Source organism: Oncorhynchus masou, chromosome 1 (genome assembly GCF_036934945.1).
Source record: "Oncorhynchus masou masou isolate Uvic2021 chromosome 1, UVic_Omas_1.1, whole genome shotgun sequence".
In the NCBI taxonomy this organism is placed as follows: domain Eukaryota; kingdom Metazoa; phylum Chordata; class Actinopteri; order Salmoniformes; family Salmonidae; genus Oncorhynchus; species Oncorhynchus masou.
The window spans coordinates 59486874-59506619 of NC_088212.1; the positions used below are offsets into that span (position 1 = coordinate 59486874).

Sequence of the window (19746 nt, forward strand, 5' to 3'; positions counted from 1 at the left end):
TCAAATCTCGCTAGAGGGACGAAACTCTTTGAAAGTATTTGCACCCCCCAAAAAAAAAAAAAACAGGCAAGTGGAGCCGTGTGCGCTCGCTTGTTTGCTAGCTCGCTCACACAATGCCGTGCTGGTGCAGAATGATAGATCAAGTGAAGTTTTCAAAAGGATCCAAGCCCCCCCCTCCCTTTGTGAGTCAAATCACTTCACCTCCAAGACTTCTCACAAATATGAGGTACACCGCTTATAGCCTTTTCCTCCAATTATGCAAAACCAACAATGCTAGCCTTTTTTCATCACTGAGTAAATACACTTAAACAGAGAATGGGACTAACACTCCATTTTACAAGGGGGCTGAGGGGGGTTAATGGTGAGGAGGAGAGAGTGCAGCAAAGTCATTTGGTACCAGGTTGGGGGGTGAGGGTTCGGGTTAGACATCCAGAAAACTTAGTAGAGGCTGCTTAAATAACCTTGTTAGCCACGCCTGATTATTCTGCTTCATCTCTAATTGGACAGAGTTAACCATGTCCACTGGTCTCACCTCTCTCTCTCTCTCTCTCTCTCTCTCGCCGGCCAGGCCTTTGATGTCTTTCCGACCTGGGCTCAGCTCACTGCTGTAATCCCAGCGGTGGTTGTTTAGGAGAGAGGCTTCAGCTTCAAGAGTGAGCTCTGCGTTCTACAGTACAGCAGCCATATGTCTGGCGCCTCTTGTACCTCTCTCCCCCGGTGTCTCTCTGTTTTTTGGTTCCCTGTTGGTCGTCCTGAGTGAATTTCCTCGTTGTGCTCTGAATGCCTGAGCGAGCTCAACGTCAAGCTAAATACTTCTGGGATCGTGTTGAGGAGGAAGGCTAAATGCCCCCGGTGATGTGGGGGGAATTTTCTTTAATCTAATGATCTTTGTGATTAAAAATGCAAAGGAAATGAACACATCAAAAATGCCAACCTGGCCGCTACACCAGAGGAAGTATTTAAAAGGGAATGATGCATGTTTTATCATAGGTCTGTGTATGTTTTTGTTAGGGTTTTAGCAATGTGGAAGTGCACTTAAATAACAGTACACCAACAATTTAATGAGAGATCGAGATCATTTAAAAAAACATATACATATATTTTTATATATATATATCTATATTTCATCTCTGAGAATCCATGTAACATTTTATTTTCTGATTCAATTATGCGTCAACCAGATTGTACAGGGGAGACCACTGAGGTATAATACGAAGTGGAGATTGCGTCCGACCGTTGTTTTCAAGTTAATCTACTCACGTTCGCACATACGCCGATTCATAGACCGTCTCAATCCAGGTTGCATCCGGTATATACGGACCAACATTACATGGGAGCAGCACGAACAGCGATGATGTCATCCAAAAACATGGCAGACATTGGTTGAATTTTATAAATGATATTTCTTTGGCTGTGAGTGATGACATTTTTTTTTTGCCTCAGTGACAATTCATTGAATAATTCAATGGATGTTTTGTGCAAAAAAGCTCATTACTAAAGTGTCTGATTAGGACATTTCTAGTCTGACCTCTTTCGGTGGTTGTGAATGGAAATGGTCTTTCTGGGCATGGTGTCAGTTAAACTGCAGTACCGAAGCAAAAACTGTAGGAGCAGTCAAAACCGTGCTTCTAGACCAGAAACCTGGCCCCTTGGTGGAGAGACACAAACCACTGGCTGTGTGTCTGATCTAAACTCTGTGAGCAGAATCAGACTCACCACATTTACTAAGACACTGCTCTGATGAGGTGTTCCTCCTGTGGATACGGACATACGATCCCACAGACGGGAACACAGCCACAGATGATACTTCAGTTGGCGCACGCTGACGAACCTATAACGTTAGTCTCCAGAGAGAGAGAGAGAGAGAGAGAGAGAGAGAGAGAGGAGAGAGAGCAAACAAACACACACCCTGCGCAAACACACACATCAAATGTCCCTCGTTTGAAATCCACTGACATTATTAGTTCATATTCAGAGGTAATCTGCCGCTGCTTTGGTGTTCATGTCTAGAAAGGAGGTGTATATGGATGTTCCTGAAAGAATTTGAACATATGCCCAAATGCTCTTACTGGAATTGTCCATCCGGCTTCCCTTTGAAACACGAAAGGAGGGGAAAGTTCATTTTGTTCTCTGCTGTTTAATTAAAAGTAGAAAGTAAAACCCAGGATTTGTGTCTAGTTGGACGTGCTAAGCGTGTAATGTGCCTCGCCATTGGTCCGTACCAGAATGATTTATGCAGCCAACCCAGAGTTAATCCCAGCTCTCTCTCTGTTGCAGACACATTGGCTTTTTACAGCTGAGCTAACATTGCCAGTTTGGCCCAAACACAGGATAAAGTTGTTGATGTGTCAGATCATAAGAGCCTCCCTGTTGATGACAAGTTGTCCTTGTAGAACTCACATCCTTCGGCTTACGCTATAACTGAAAAGTCAAGAAATAAAAAGCTGTAAAGCATTATGAGTCTGTGAATGTAGCGAACAATTAACATGTTAATAGAAATTCCTCACATTATACGTATTCAAGTCTGACATTTCTGCGATTATTGTTTCCACTAGAGAATCGTTTTATAACTGAATAGGGCAGAGGTCAATGTCTTCCTCTGCAGGCTTGGATGTGTGAAACCATTCAAAGATGAATGCAAGCCTGGTAATAGATAAGAGACAGAGGCAGTGGATGGTTGCTGTGCAGAGCAGAGAGCCCTGGCCTGGTTTATCACTCGGCTTTGAGCGCACAGATGTAGAACCGCAAAAAATACGTAGAGATCCCCAGCGACACAGCGCAGAGATTTAAGATTTAAGAAACAACATGTAGATAATCGTGGCACCAGGATTAATAGTGGGATTTGAAAATGGAGGGCAGGGGAGATTACTTGGTCCCTTTCAAACGCTAACAAATAACATCCCCGTGTGCAAGCAAAGAACAGGAAATGAGCAAAGAAAAAAAGTACAGTAAGAGGATTGGGCTGAAAATCATGCTCCTGATTTCTCTGATGGGATAAATGAGTGAGATGAATTGTTTCCAAATGGAGAGATAAGGTAGGTCAAGTTTCCAGCGCATTGTCTTCAATCCCCCTATCTTTACATCTCCTCCTCTCTCTCTACAGTATTATCTCTCCTGCTCCCCATCTCCCTCTTTCTTTTCCATACTTTGTGTGTTACTGTCTGTCACTCTGGGAGATATGTTCATGTCTTTGATGGTCCGATGGTCTGATGGAGTAATACGAGCCTTGTTTTCTGCTTGGGGCCTAGTCACACTAAGCTGTGACCATGTGCGTACACTTCCTCCCATCCCATGTGTGAGTGGTTAGGTAGAGGCATGGCTCCTGGCCGTAACCACATTCAGATATCACTGGTATCAACTCCCTGCCTCTCCACAATGAGATGGCCTTGTAGTGTGACTATAGGATCCTGTTTGATAAACCGGAGCCTACATGACCTTCATCAGATCCAGTGCTCCTCGGCACAACTTCCTTCCATTTCTCTGCGTCATGGTCGGGATACCATGTTATTAAGCAACAGAACAGTCTGACATGCGTGCTGATCAAATCAAATCAAATGTATTTATTTAGCCCTTCGTACATCTACTGATGTCTCAAAGTGCTGTACAGAAACCCAGCCTAAAACCCCAAACAGCAAGCAATGCAGGTGTTGATGCACGTTGCCTAGGAAAAACTCCCTAGAAAGGCCAAAACCTAGGAAGAAACCTAGAGAGGAACCAGGCTATGAGGGGTGGCCAGTCCTCTTCTGGCTGTGCCGGGTGGAGATTATAACAGAACATGGCCAAGATGTTCAAATGTTCATAAATTACCAGCATGGTCAAATAATAGGTCTGGGACAGGTAGCACGTCCGGTGAACAGGTCAGGATTCCATAGCCGCAGGCAGAACAGTTGAAACTGGAGCAGCAGCACGGCCAGGTGGACTGGGGACAGCAAGGACTCCTCATGCCAGGTAGTCCTGAGGCATGGTCCTACAGCTCAGGTCCTCCGAGAGAGAGAAAGAAAGAGAGAAAGTGAGAATTAGAGAGAGCATACTTACATTCACACAGAACACCGGATAAGACAGGAGAAGTACTCCAGATATAACAAACTGACCCTAGCCCAACTACTGCAGCATAAATACTGGAGGCTGAGGCAGGAGGGGTCAGAAGACACTGTGGCCCCATCCGATAATACCCCCGAACAGGGCCAAACAGGAAAGATATAACCCCACCCACTTTGCCAAAGCACAGCCCCTACACCACTAGAGGGATATCTTCAAGCACCAACTTACCATCCTGAGAACAGGCCGAGTATTGCCCACAAAGATCTCCGCCACGGCACAACCCAAGGGGGACGCCAACCCAGACAGGAAGATCACATCAGTGACTCAACCCACTCAAGTGACGCACCCCTCCTAGGGACGGCATAAAAGAGCACCAGTAAGCCAGTGACTCAGCCCCTGTAATAGGGTTAGAGGCAGAGAATCCCAGTGGAAAGAGGGGAACCGGCCATGCAGAGACAGCAAGGGCGGTTCGTTGCTCCAGAGCCTTTCCGTTCACCTTCACACTCCTGGGCCAGACTACACTCAATCATATGAACCACTGAAGAGATGAGTCTTCAGTAAAGACTTAAAGGTTGAGACTGAGTTTGCGCCTCTCACATGGGTAGGCAGACCATTCCATAAAAATGGAGCTCTATAGGAGAAAGCCCTGCCTCCAGCTCTTTGCTTAGAAATTCTAGGGACAATTAGGAGGCCTGCGTCTTGTGACCGTAGCGTACGTGTAGGTATGTACGGCAGGACCAAATCAGAGAGATAGGTAGGAGCAAGCCCATGTAATGCTCTGTTGGTTAGCAGTAAAACCTTGAAATCAGCTCTCGCCTCGACAGGAAGCCAGTGTAGGGAGGCTAGCACTGGAGTAATAATGATAAAAAATGTTGGTTCTAGTCAGGATTCTAGCAGCCGTATTTAGCATTAACTGAAGTTTATTTAGTGCTTTATCCGGGTAGCCGGAAAGTAGAGCATTGCAGTAGTCTAACCTAGAAGTAACAAAAGCATGGATACATTTTTCTGCATCATTTCTGGACAGAAAGTTTCTGATTTTTGCAATGTTACGTAGATGGAAAAAAGCTGTCCTTGAAACAGTCATGATATGTTCGTCAAACGAGAGATCAGGGACCAGAGTAACGCCGAGGTCCTTCACAGTTTTATTTCAGACAACTGTACAACCATTAAGAGTAATTGTCAGATTCAACAGAAGATCACTTTGTTCCTTGGGACCTAGAACAAGCATCTCTGTTTTGTCCGAGTTGATCTGCACTAAAAGCAACGTTCACTACCTGCTGTTGTTCCAGTGCATCCTCATCCTCTCTCTCCTATAGTATAATAATAACGTACGCCATTTAGCAGATACTTTTATCCAAAGCGACTTACCGTCATCTGTGCATACGATCATGCGTGCATACGATCATGCGTGCATACAGTCATGTGTGCTCCTCTCTCCTCTCTCTCTCTCTCTTTTTGCTATGGTGTGTCTTCTAAACTTTGATCACTGCGCCTGGTTATTAGAAGAAGCATGTCATTGTGTTTGCGCACGGCCCGCCTGCCTGTTTCACTCCTCCCGCATTTGCATGTCTGCCAGGTGCCAGGGGGGACTATCATTTCTGACAGTCTCTCCTTTTCAATCTGGGTTCAGAGCACAGACTGGGAAATGGGAAAGACTAAATGCAAGAGTGTTGGATGTGGCAGCCAGGAGCTCTTCTCTCTCCCTTCGCAGCACACAAATGAGAGAGGAACGAAACGAAGGGAGCATGGCGGCCTGGAAGACTATTATTAGGCTGCTGTGAGTAGGGTGATGGAGAGGGAACCGGCTTAGAAAATAGCTGGGCTTCTGACTAAACTAACTAGAGAAAGCCACACTTGATTGATGCCGCAGGATTGCCTGTGTGTGTGTGTGTGTGTGTGTGTGTGTGTGTGTGTGTGTGTGTGTGTGTGTGTGTGTGTGTGTGTGTGTGTGTGTGTGTGTGTGTGTGTGTGTGTGTGTGTGTGTGTGTGTGTGTGTGTGTGTGTGCCAGCCATATTAGCTGTCTCCACAACAGGTGGATACAGTGGGGTAGTGTGCGTGTGTCTGTGTGTGACAAAGGAGGAATGAATGAAGGAAAAGGGGATGACAGAATAACCGGAGGGAGGAGTGCAGCTGTGCTCGGTTGCTACAGTACGTCTGACAGAGAATGTTGTTACTAGTGATGGATTCTCCCTATGGTACGGCTGATAATAAGAACATCTGCATGAGATGCGGAGTGAATCTCTCTGAAGGGAATCACTGGAGGCGAAAACAGTAGTCTGAGAGCAAGACAGAGAGAGAGAGAGAGAGAGAGAGAGAGAGAGAGAGAGAGAGAGAGAGAGAGAGAGAGAGAGAGAGAGAGAAAGCTGAAATGTAGTGTTCTCCAGATTGTGAGGAGTCCATGGGGGCTAATATAGACTGCTAGATGCTTAGTTGGGATGTGCACTCACAATATTTAGTAATAAGGGTTGTTATGCAATTGAGAACAACTAGAAGCAAATTGTGTGTGTTGCGTGTGTGTGCGTGTGTGCGTGCGTGTGCGTGTGTGTGTGTGTGTGTGTGACTGTTGTGCGGTTAAGCAGAAGCAGGCCATCCCATCCCGGCCTCTGCAGGGACATCCTGATAGAGCAGTCTTGTGTGATAGATGAGGTGAAAAGATGAAATAACTACATTGCTTTATATTATTTTTTTTTTGGTGATGTTCCTCTTCCTTGTTATCTTGCCCTAGATGCCAGTGCCCTACGCAGTTCGAGGGGCCAGAGTGCCAGCAGACCAAACACAGTTTCCATGGCAACGGCTATGCCTGGTTTCCTCCCATAAGGCCTTGCTTCGAGAGCCATCTCTCCCTGGAGTTCATCACGGAGGTTGCAGATGGTCTGCTGCTCTACAGTGGGCCCCTGGCCCAGCTACAGCCCTGGGACCTCGAGGACTTCATGGCCATAGGTACATATCCACTTATCTACTCACAGAGGAGGGGGACAGGAATATAGGATAGGGCCGACACAAGATGTGTCAGGGGGAAGGGATGGGCAGCGCATGCCTGCGTCAGTGTGTGAGTGCTGGTAATTGTGTTTTCAGTACACAGTGATGGTCAGAGAGAGATAGGAAGGTTGCATGAGGAAGAAATTGTCCTGTCTGGATTTGCTGGTTTAAGATGAACGTTTAGAGACTGCTAAGGTTCTTTTTTACACGGATATTTGTTGTGCCAACCCTGCCGAATTAGTTTGGGGGTGGAGGGGTTTCTTTGAATGGGGTTCAGCATCAGCCTACACATAGCTCCTGAGGCCTTTAATGAGTGTACACTCGGTGGTAAAGACTGATTTCAGTCTGTGTGTGTGTGTGTGTGTTTGTGTGTGTGTGTCACGCCTTGGTCTTAGTATTTTGTGTTTTAGTTTATTAGTTCGTCAGACCAGGGTGTGACATGGGTTTATTATGTATTGTAGTTTCATATTGGGGTTTGTAGTAGTTGGGATTGTAGCTGATTAGGGGTGTGTGTGTTTAATAGGTTTGGCTGCCTGAGGCGGTTCTCAATCAGAGTCAGGTGATTCTCGTTGTCTCTGATTGGGAACTGTATTTAGGTAGCCTGGGTTTCGCTTTACATTTCGTGGGTGATTGTTCCTGTCTCTGTGTCAGTTTCACCAGTCAGGCTGTAATAGGTTTCTCGTTCCGTTTGTTGTTTTGTATTTATTTGTTATTCATGTATAGTTCGTTTTGTTTGTTTCACTATTAAACATGAGTAACCTACACGCTGCATTTCGGTCCGACTCTCATTCAACTAAAGAAGAATGCCGTTACAGTGTGTGTGTGTGTGTGTGTGTGTGTGTGTGTGTGGTTGCAGTGTGACAGCATCAGGTCTTTAGGGGTTAATGAAGGGGCTCATTATGAAAGTAAAGGCTTATTTGCCATTCATTCTAGAATGTAATTACAATGGGGTGTACATATTTAGAGCTTTAATGAACTTGTTTAGCTATATGGACGTGCTTAGCATACATTCTTGAAGTTGAGGTCCAGAGTAAATAACATGTGATGTTTGCGTGTACGTGTTTGTGGCTCCATTTCATATTATGTTTTGAGTATTAGCACTCGATTCATTGCTGGACGACATTTTGTGTGTGCGTGTGCGCGCGTGTGTGAGTGTGTGTTTGAATGGAAAACAAAAAGAGAAAGGATACAGTAATAGATTCAAGCATCAAGTTTCAACGTTTTTTTGGCCACGTGCACAGGACATTCGTGAGTCTCGACAGTCTCAAGTCTGAAGTCTCAACAGTCTAAAGGCTGCAGTCTCAAAACGATGCATAGTCAGTGTGCTGTACTGTGAAGGTCAAACGAAATCAAACTTTATTTGCCACATGCGCCAAATAAGTGTAGACTTTACCGTGAAATGCTTACTTAAAAGCCCTTAAACAACAGTGCAGTTCAAGAAGAAGAAAATATTTACCAAGTAGGCTAAAATAAAGAGTAATAATAAAAGTGACACAAAAAGAATAACAATAACGAGGCTATGTACAGGGGGCACCGATACTGAGTCAGTATGTGGGGGTACAGGCTAGTTGAGGTAATCTGTATATGTAGGTGGGGGCGAAGTGACTATGCATAGGTAACAAACAAACAGCGAGTAGCAACAGTGTACTAGGTCAATGTAAATTGTCCATTGGCGATTATTATGAATTGATAGTTTGTTGGTGATGTGGACACCAGGTAACTTGAAACTCTTAATGATGGTGTTGGAGTCGTGTTTGGCCATGCAGTCGTTGGTGAACAGGGAATACAGGAGGGGACTAAGTACACACCCCTGAGGGGCCCCAGTCAGTGTTAAGGATCAGCATGGCAGACGTGTTGTTGCCTACTCCTTACCACCTGGAGGCTGCCCGTCAGGAAGTTCAGGATCCAGTTGCAGAGGGAGGTGTTTAGTCCCAGAGTCCTTAGCTTAGTGATGAGCTTCGTGGGCACTATGGTGTTGAACGCTACGTTGTAGTCGATGAACAGCATTCTCATATAGGTGTTCATTTTGTCCAGGTGAGAAAGCGCAGTGTGGAGTTCGATTGAGATTGTGTCAACTGTGGATCTGTTGGGGCAGTATGCGAATTGGAGTGGGTCTAGGGTTTCCGGAGGATGCTGTTGATGTGAGCCATGACCAGCCTTTCAAAGCACTTCATGGCTACTGACATGAGTGCCACCAGGAGGTAATCATTTAGGCAGGTTACCTTCGCTTCCTTGGGCACAGGAACTATGGTGGTCTGCTTGAAACATGTAGGTATTATTGACTCGGTCAGGGAGAGGTTGTAAATGTCAGTGAAGACACTTGCCAGTTGGTCCGCGCATGCTTTGAGTACACGTACACTGGTAATCCGTCTGGCCCCGCGGCTTTGTGAATGTTGACCTGTTTAAAGGTTTTGTTCACATCGGCTACTGAGAGCGTTATCACACAGTCATCCTAAGCAGCTGGTTCTCTCGTGCATGCTTCAGTGTTGCTTGCCTCGATGCGAGCATAAAAGGCATTTAGCTCATCTGGTAGGCTTACATCACTGGGCAGCTCGAGTCTGGGTTTCGCTTGGTAGTAATAGTTGTAATAGTTTACATGACATCCACAGTCATGTAAACTGACATTCACAATAGTTTTCAAGCCCTGCCACATCCGAAGAGTGTCAGAGCCGGTGTAGTACAATTCAATCTTAATCCTGTATTGACGCTTTGCTTGTTTGATGGTTCGTCTGAGGGTATAGCGGGATTTCTTATAAGCGTCTGGATTAGTCTCCCTCTCCTTGAAAGCGGCAGCTCTAGCCTTTAGCTAGATGCAGATGTTGCCTGTAATCATTGGCTTCTGGTTGGGATAGGTACGTACAGTCACTGTGGGGACGACATCATCGATGCACTTATTGATGAAGCCGATGACTGAGGTGGTGTATTCCTCAATGCCATTGGATGAATCCCGGAACATATTCCAGTCTGTGCTAGCAAAACAGTCCTGTAGTGTAGCTACCACGTCATCTGGCCACTTCCGTATTGAGCAAGTCACTGGTACTTCCTGCTTTAGTTTTTGCTTGTAAGCAGGAATCAGGATATAATTGTCGTCAGATTTGCCAAATGGAGGGTGGTGGAGAGTATGCATCTGTGTGGAGTAAATGTGGTCTAGGATTTTTTTTTCCCCTGGTTGCACGTGTGACATGCTGGTAAAAATTTGATAAAACTGATTTATGTTTGCCTGCATTAAAGTCCCCGGCCACTAGTAGCGCCACTTCTGGGTGAGCAATTTCTTCTTTGCTTATGGCCTTATAGAGTTGTTTGAGAGCAGTCTTAGTGCCAGCTTCGCTTTGTGGTGGTAAATAGACGGCTATGAATAATATAGATGAGAACTCTCTTGGTAGATAGGGCGGTCGACAGCTTATCAAAGCAGCTCTACCTCAGGCGAGCAATACCTCGAGACTTCTTTAATATTAGGCATCGTGCACCAGCTGTTATTGACAAAAAAACAAACACCCCCACCCTTCGTCTTACCAGAGGTATCGTCTGTGTTCTGCCGGTGCATGAAAATCCCGTCAGCTCTATATTGTCCGTTTCTTCGTTCAGCCAAGTTTTTAATGTCCCGTTGATAGGATAAATAGTCAGTCATCAATTTTATTTTCTAATGATTGCACGTTAGCAAGAAGAATGGAAGGCATTGGGAGTTTACTTGCTCGACTACGGGTTCTCAGAAGGATCCCCGATCTGCCTCCCCTTCCGGCGTCTTTTCTTCATGCAAATGGCGTGGATCTAGGCCTGTTCCAGTGAAAGCAGGATATCCTTCTCGTCGTACTCGTTCTAGGAAAATTGCTTTGCTTTTCTGGTGGCCAGAGGTTATTTTCGGTCATAAGAGATGGTAGCAGCAACATTATGTACACAATAAGTTAAAAAATAAGTTCATTCAACGCGTACTGTACATGTTGAGGTAGAGAGAGAATAAAAAGTATGGAGAGAGAGTTTAGGAGCTGTAAGATGCGGAGTGGTTGAGACGGTATTGAGCTGCGGATGGAGTCAGAGAGAGTTGGAGTAGGAGAAGATAATACACATTGAGACATGGAGTGAGAGGGTGAGATACTTGGTTCGGAGTGGAAGGGTGTGTATGAAAGAGATGTGTAGACAACTGTACAACTGCAGGAGGGAGAGATGACAAGAGTGGAGAGGGCAAGTAGAGACGGCTGAGACTTAAAGGGAGAAACAGACAACAACAGTTCAGCCCAATGTCTCTATATTACTCTCTCAAACAGACACACACACACATACCCCTTACTCTCACCCACAGGTTGACTATGTTAAACCTTATTATTTCTAGTTGTATAGCAATGCAACCTATTAAACCTTATGATTTCCCACTGCTTCCCGGGCCGGATCTCCTTATTAAAGATGTTGAGCGGCTCGCTGGCTGCCTCCTGCAGCCCTGCCCACTCACTGTCTGTTTTCCACCGTGCAGCGCTGTTTATCCCCCCCATGGTCCATTGTGCCCAGGCATCACCACCACTAATGTAACATAGCACAGATCTGCCTCTGCAAAACACCCCTGCATGTCCTACATTCTCCCTGTTCCCCTGGGATTAAAGGCCCAATGCAGCCATTTGTACAGTATATTTCAAATCATTTCTGGGTAACAATTAAGTGCCTTATTGTAATATTTTTCCATTAAAATGGTAAAAATAAACAAAAATAGCTTTTTAGCAAAAACAACTGTATTTCTCAAGCAATAATTTTGCTAGGACTGTCTGGGAGTTGTCTGAGTGGCGAGGGGGAAATTGAAAACTAGCTGTCATTGGCAGAGAGGTTTGGAACTCTCTTTGCTACCAGGGAGGAAGGGAGTCTTTGGTTCTGCTTGTTAACTTTTCCATGGCTCATAGTCCTTTGTCCCCATCTGATGTGGGTCAGATTACAACCACTATGTGCTTCATACTGAAAGCATTATATTGAGTTATGGTTGTATATAGTGTAGGTTTGCAGGACATATGGAATATTTTAGAGTGCCCATTGGTCTGTCCTCACCTAATCTGTGTAATATTTCTCTCTAAATCACGCCAGAGATCTAGACCCTATCTGTGCTGTCTCCTGACTTTGACCGCTGACCTCTAGGTCTATTAATCTGACTGGTACGCGGCAACACGATTACGTCCAGTGAGCTCATTGTTAAATGAGTCTCATTATTGTGAACGCTCCCTTCTCAAGGGCACGAGCCATGGGGCTGAGCTTGTCCAATCAATAGACAAATTAACCGGACAAATTAAATTTGGGTGATTACGGACTCCTGCAGAATGGGAAACAGGCTCTCAGGGCTCGGCTGGGGATCCAGTTTACACCTCGTTGCCAAGAGTTGCATCCAGCTCCAAGGATAGAGCAGAAAAAAATGTCATCACTCACTTTGTCTCGTTCTGACCTGATGGCAGACTATTTATCATGCTTTTAATATGTGGAATTCAAATTGTCTTAATAAATGCAACTCAAAAGCCAGATGTTAAAAAAAAAAGATTGAGTAATGGTATGGAATGTAAATTAATGTAATGGTCATTTGCAGGCAGCATATAAGCCAATTTATAACAGGCAAGGTTATTGAATTTTTTTCTGCCCGTATTAAATAGAATCATAATATCCGACTGAATGTAAGCATCTCAGGCATTTAAAAAAAAAAATTTTTTTTAATCTTTTGCTTCATGCGGTACTAGTGTTGGTGCTCTCAGAAAGAACTGAGAAACAGGCTGACTAAAAAAAAACACACACACACACACACACACGTGCAGACACAACATCTGGCAGATGAAAGCGAGCAGAGAGATACAGTTACCTACTGAGTGTGACGCACACATTACGGTCAATTTGCAGAAACCTGTTTCACAGTATTTTAGCGCTGCACCCGTTTCAAATATCGCTTTAAAGTTTAGGTCCTGTTTCCTGGGGGTATGGGGTTGTTTGCTGACAGTCAATTTATATTAAAGGCACCATAGTCACAGACTCTCTTTCTCTCTTGCTGGGCTGTTGATTTGTATATACAGAGTGATTTGTAATGCTGTTTATGCAGTCCATATGGTTACTGCCTCAAACATATCCCCTTCAGGCCTTCAGAAGAGCAATTTTTCAAATTTAAGCGCCATGCTATGGGGGCCATGCTATGCGGGCTGAGACCCTCTGGCTTTCCCCTCACCAAGACGCTCGACAGGGAAGATTAATCTGCAGGGATGTCGAGGAGGAGACCATGATGAATAAGAGATGAGGAGGGGAGAAGTCCGCCAACCGGAGTTTAAGAGCAGAATCTTGTAGTAACCTGAGGACACCCGAGCGTACTCTCCCTATCCAAGATCATTTGATACGACACAACATAAAGCCCATTTGGCCTGTCTTCCCACACCTAGACAAGTCAGTTAAGAACAAATTCTTATTTACAATGACGGCCTAGGAACTGTTACCTGTCTTGTTCAGGGACAGAATGACAGATTTCTTTTTTTTACCTTGTCAGCTCGGGGATTCAAACTAGCAACCTGCCTGACCAACACAGCACAGCCTGTCCATGTGTGTGGAAGTTCTCCTCTCAGGCACTCAGCACCACTCTCCTCTCCTTCCCTCTCTCTTTTCATCTCAACCAAGCCTCCACCATTCAAACCTGTCATCTCTTTTCTCCTGAAATGTCACGTCAGTCCCAACAAGGAGGGTCGGGGACCCTCGTCAGACCCAGATAGCCAGTGTCAATCTCCTGCCTGAGGGTGGTGGCCACTGTGGACCTTTCAAATGAAAAGGGCTTTTCACTCAGGCTTAGGCTGGGCTCTGTACATCAGTGACTTACTGCTAGCTCAAAGTTATCTCTGTCTGAGCACAGGTTGCCTTCTGGGAATCCACTGTGAGAACACTGTAGAGAGACAGGTTGAAGAGGGAGAAAGAGAGAGAGAGAAAAGGTTGGGGGTATAAAAGAGAAAGACATGACAAGTCAGATAGTGAGTGTCATGGAGAGAGGCAGGGTGTAAGAGAAGGTAAAGATAAAGACCTAGAGAAGAGGGAGAACAACCCTCTCTGTTGAAAACAGAGCATTTGCGAGCCTAGAAAATAGAGCAACGTGGAGTTTATATTTACAGCGCTGTTCTCTCCTGAACTCTTAGACTGTGGATGTCTTGTTGATTTACGGAGAAACAGTGGTTGGTTGACATCTTGTTTGCCCACAACCCTTTGCAAATGGTATAAAGCCTACACTGAGTCTGAACTGGTTCATTAATTTTTAATTTCCCATTTGACTAAGTCAGAAAATGGAATAACTTTTTAATATGTGCATTGTCTTATGGGGGGCATAATTGCATAGCATCAGGCACTGTTGTAATCCTTATTTTGGAGTGAACATTTTTGTCATTTTTATTTCACCTTTATTTAGCTAGGCAAGTCCGTTAAGAACACATTCTTATTTACAATGATGGCCTACCAAAAGGCAAAAGGCCTCCTGCGGGAATGGGATTAAAAATAAAAAATTAATATAGGACAAAACAAACATCACGACAAGAGAGACAACAAAACACTACATAATGAGAGACCTAAGACAACGGCATTACAAGGCAGCAACACATGACAACACAGCATGGTAGCAACAAAACATGACAACATGGCAGCAGCACAACATGGTAGCAGCACAAAGCATGGTACTAACATTAATTGGGCAAAGTCAACAGCACAAGGGGCAAGAAGGTAGAGACAACAGTACATCATGCAAAGCAGCCACAACTGTCAGTAAGAATGATGACATTGACTGTTAGTTATAAAAAACTGGTTTAATATTATCTATGCACCTTTTACTGTTGTTGTTTTTCATTTTCTAATACTGGCCCAGGTTATTAGATGTAATGTCATTTTAAGTATGCCATCTTTCTGAACAGCCTGCTGAAAGCATTGAGGTGGTGCCTGTTTTCACTTTAGACTAGGGTTGGGTGAACACAGATCACTCTTACGGAATGATCAGTTGGCGTTTATTAGTTGACTGTGCTTCACTGTGGTTGCTTGTTCTTGGTGTGTTGCCGTGATCAGATGAAATGGGTACAGAAGTGACGTCCTCGGGATAAAGTGGTCTGTGTGTGTGGTTGTATCTGATCCTCCCTGGCATTGAGAGTATGTGATGGGGGGGTTGATGGTCATCAGGAGGCCCTGAGGATGTGACCACCATGTGTGACCTCATGGCAGTGTCCTCTCTCTCTCTCTCTCTCTCTCTCTCTCTCTCTCTCCCTCAGAATTGATCGATGGCACTCCCACACTCAAGATAAACCATGGCTCGGGCACACTGGTCCTGCAGTTGCCAGGCAACGTAAACGTGGCGGACAGACGGTGGCACCGTCTGGACGTGAGGAGCAACAGTAAGGTGGGTTCTGAAGTCTGAGCTGCTGCCAAGCTTATACCACCCCCCCCCCACACACACACACACACAAACACACACACACACACACGCACACATAGACAAACACAGACACACACACACATCTCATCCGACACTAGCCATATGCTGTTCATTCTTATAGAACTCTGGGGAAGTTTAATGCAAACAGGTGGTGTCTCTGCAAGACTAGTCCTATTTTCCGTACATAGTCTGGAGAAGTAGGAGGGTTTGAGTGGTTTGAGATCAAATCAAATCAGATCAAATCAAATCAAACTTTATTTGTCACACCTTACCGTGAAATGCTTACTTAACCAACAGTGCAGTTCAAGGAGGGTTAAGAAAATATTTACCAAATAAATGAAAGTAAAAAATAGTAAAAAGTAGCACAATAAAATAACAATAAGGAGGCTACATACAGGGGGTACCGGTACAAAGTCAATGTGCAGGGGTACAGGTTAGTCGAGGTCATTTGTACATGCAGGTAGGGGTGATGCATAGGTAATTAACAGCGAGTAGCAGCAGTGTACAAAACAAATAGGGGGGGGGGGGGGCATTTGATGAATTGTTCAGCAGTCTTATGGCTTGAGGGTAGAAGCTCTTATTAAGGAGTCTTTTGGTCCTAGACTTGGCGCTCCGGTACCGCTTGACATGTGGTAGCGGATAAAACAGTCTATGACTTGGGTGACTGGAGTCTGACAACTCTTGGTGCTTTCCTCTGACACCGCCTAGTATATAGGTCCTGGATGGTAGGAAGCTTAGACCCAGTGATGTACCTAGACGTATGCACTACCCTCTGTAGCGCCTTACGGTCAGATGCCGAGCAGTTCCCATATCAGGCGGTGATGCAACCGGTCAGGATGCTCTCGATGGTGCAGCTGTAGACCTTTTTGAGGATCTGGGGACCCATGTCAAATCTTTTCAGTCTCCTGGGGGGGGAGTGTTGTCGTACCCTCTTCATGACTGTCTTGGTTTGTTTGGACCATGATAGTTAGTTGGTGATGTGGACACCAATGAATTTGAGACTCTCGATCCGCTTCACAACAGCCCCATAAATGTTAATGGGGGCATGTTCAGCTCATTTTTCTTGCTCAAATTGAGGGAGACCTCCTCCCTATAGGTATTCTCATCATTCTCGGTGATCAGGCCTACTCTTACCACCTGGGGGCTGCCCGTCAGGAACTCCAGGATCCAGTTGCAGAGGGGGGAGTTTAGTCCCAATGTCCTTAGCTTAGTGATGAGCTTTGTGGGCACTATGGTGTTGAACGCTGAGCTGTAGTCAATGAACAGCATTCTCACATAGGTATTCCTTTTGTCTAGGTGGGAAAGGGCAGTGTGGAGTGCGATTGAGATTGCGTAATCTGTGGATCTGTTGGGGCGGTGTGTGAATTGGAGTGGGTCTAGGGTATCCAGGAGGATGCTGTTGATGTGAGCCATGACCAGCCTTTCAAAGCACTTCATGGCTACCGATGTGAGTGCTGTGGGGCGGTAATCATTTAGGCAGGTTACCTTCGCTTCCTTGTGCACAGGGACTATGGTGGTCTGCTTGAAACATGTAGATATTACAGACTTGGTCAGGGAGAGGTTGAAAATGTCAGTGAAGTCACTTGCTAGTTGGTCTGCGCATGCTTTGAGTACACGTCCTGGTAGTCCGTCTGGCCCCGCGGCTTTGTGAATGTTGACATGTTTAAAGGTCTTGCTCACATCAGCTATCGAAAGCTTTATCACACAGTCATCCAAAACAGCTGGTGCTCTCATGCATGCTTCAGTGTTGCTTGCTTCGAAGCGAGCATTAAAGGCATTTAGCTCATCTGGTAGGCTCACGTCACTGGACAGCTCGCGTCTGGGTTTCCCTTTGTAGTCTGTAATAGTTTTCAAGACCTGCCACATCCGACAAGTGTCACAGCCGGTGTAGTAGGATTCAATCTTAATCCTGTATTGACGCTTTGCTTGTCTGATGGTTCGTCTGAGAGCATAGCGGGATTTCTTATTCGAGTCCGAATTAGTGTCCTGCTATTTGAAAGCAGCAGCTCTTGCCTTTGGCTCGATGCGGATGTTGCCTGTAATCCATGGCTTCTGGTTGGGATATGTACGTACGGTCACTGTGGGGACGACGTCGTCGATGCACTTATTGATGAAGCCAATGACTGATGTGGTATACTCCTCAATGCCATTGTATGAATCCAGGAGCATATTCCAGTCTGTGCTAGCAAAATAGTCCTGTAGTGTAGCATCCACGTCATCTGATTACTTCCGTATTGAGCGAGTCACTGGTACTTCCTGCTTTAGTTTTTGCTTGTAAGCAGGAATCATGGAGGATAGAATTGTGGTCGATTTTCCAAATGAAGGGTGGGGGAGAGCTTTGTATGCATCTGTGTGTGTGGAGTAAAGGTGGTCTAGAGATTTATTTCCTATGGTTGCACATGTGACATGCTGGTAGAAAAGAGGTAGAACCGATTGAAGTTTGCATGCATTAAAGTCCCCGGCCTCTAGGAGCGCCACTTCTGGGTGAGCATTTTCTTCTTTGCTTTTGGCCTTATAGAGTTGGTTGAGTGCAGTTTTAGGGCCTGCATCGGTCTGTGCTGGTACATAGACGGCTGCGAATGATAGAGATGAGAACTCTCTTGGTAGATAGTGTGGTCTGCAGCTTATCATAACGTACTCTACCTCAGGTGAGCAATACCTTGAGACTTCTTTAATATTAGATATTTCGCACTAGCTGTGTATGGCCGCTTAGGCTGTATGACTGCACTACCAACAACTTTGTTAATCTACCAGGTCTGAAAATCAGCCTCAGGGTTATTCGTGAAAAGGTCACTGTATTATATAAACAGTGTCACACAAAAACTATAATAGTATTTGTATGCCATTTACAAACTGCATGTTTGCTATGAAATAACTCGTTGAATATGCTTGTTGAGTACAATAAACTGTTATTGAGTAGATTTTCAATAGGACCTCTTAGAAGCAAATTAGATGCTCACATTTGTATGGTAAGTTAGTTCTTGCAATAGAATAGATACAAATAGATGTAATACAGTTTTCAGAAAGGTATTACTGGCAGTAATGGAGCTCATATTAGACTGGTGGGCCAGCCAGTATCTGATGTCCTGATATTATCTGATGTCCTGATATTTCTGATGTCCTGATATTATCTGATGTCCTGATATTATCTGATGTGCTGATATTATCTGATGTCCTGATATTATCTGATGTGCTGATATTATCTGATGTCCTGATATTATCTGATGTGCTGATATTCCTGATGTCCTGATATTCCTGATGTGCTGATATTATCTGATGTCCTGATATTCCTGATGTCCTGATATTCCTGATGTCCTGATATTCCTGATGTCCTGATATTTCTGATGTCCTGATATTATCTGATGTCCTGATATTATCTGATGTCCTGATATTATCTGATGTCCTGATATTATCTGATGTCCTGATATTCCTGATGTCCTGATATTCCTGATGTGCTGATATTATCTGATGTCCTGATATTATCTGATGTCCTGATATTATCTGATGTCCTGATATTCCTGATGTGCTTATATTCCTGATGTGCTTATATTCCTGATGTGCTGATATTCCTGATGTGCTGATATTATCCTGATATATTATCTGATGATATATTATCCTGATATGCTGATATTATCTGATGTGCTGATATTATCTGATGTGCTGATATTATCTGATGTGCTGATATTATCTGATGTCCTGATGTGCTGATATTTCTGATGTGCTGATATTATCTGATGTGCTGATATTATCTGATGTCCTGATGTTTCTGATGTGCTGATATTATCTGATGTGCTGATATTATCTGATGTCCTGATGTTTCTGATGTGCTGATATTACTGATGTCCTGATCATCTGGATTGTCCTTAATATTCCTTACAGTGCCTTGCAAAACTATTCATCCCCCTTAGCGTTTTTCCTAATTTGTTGCGTTACAACCTGCAATTTAAATAGAGTTTTGTTTGGATCTCATGTAATGAACGTACACAAAATAGTCCAAAAATTGGTGAAGTGAAATGAAAAAAAAGAAAATGTCAAAGAAAATACCAATTTAAAAAACAGAAAAGTGTTGATATTATCGTGCATTATCAGTGATGATATTTCTGAGCTGATGCGTGCATACAGTATGCCCTAATGCGTTACAACCTGAAGCCCCAAAATAAGATCTGTTGCAACCAATTACCTTCAGAAGTCACATAAAAAGTTCAATTAAGTCCACATGTGTGCAATCTAAGTGTCACATGATCTGTCACATGATCTCAGTATATACAGTGGGGAGAACAAGTATTTGATACACTGCCGATTTTGCAGGTTTTCCTACGTACAAAGCATG

General features: G+C 44.5%; 1 pseudogene; it reads left to right on the forward strand.

Annotated features, from left to right (window-relative positions):
• LOC135547354 (neural-cadherin-like) overlaps positions 1-19746 on the forward strand; it is a 191070-nt pseudogene that overhangs the window by 144646 nt on the left and 26678 nt on the right.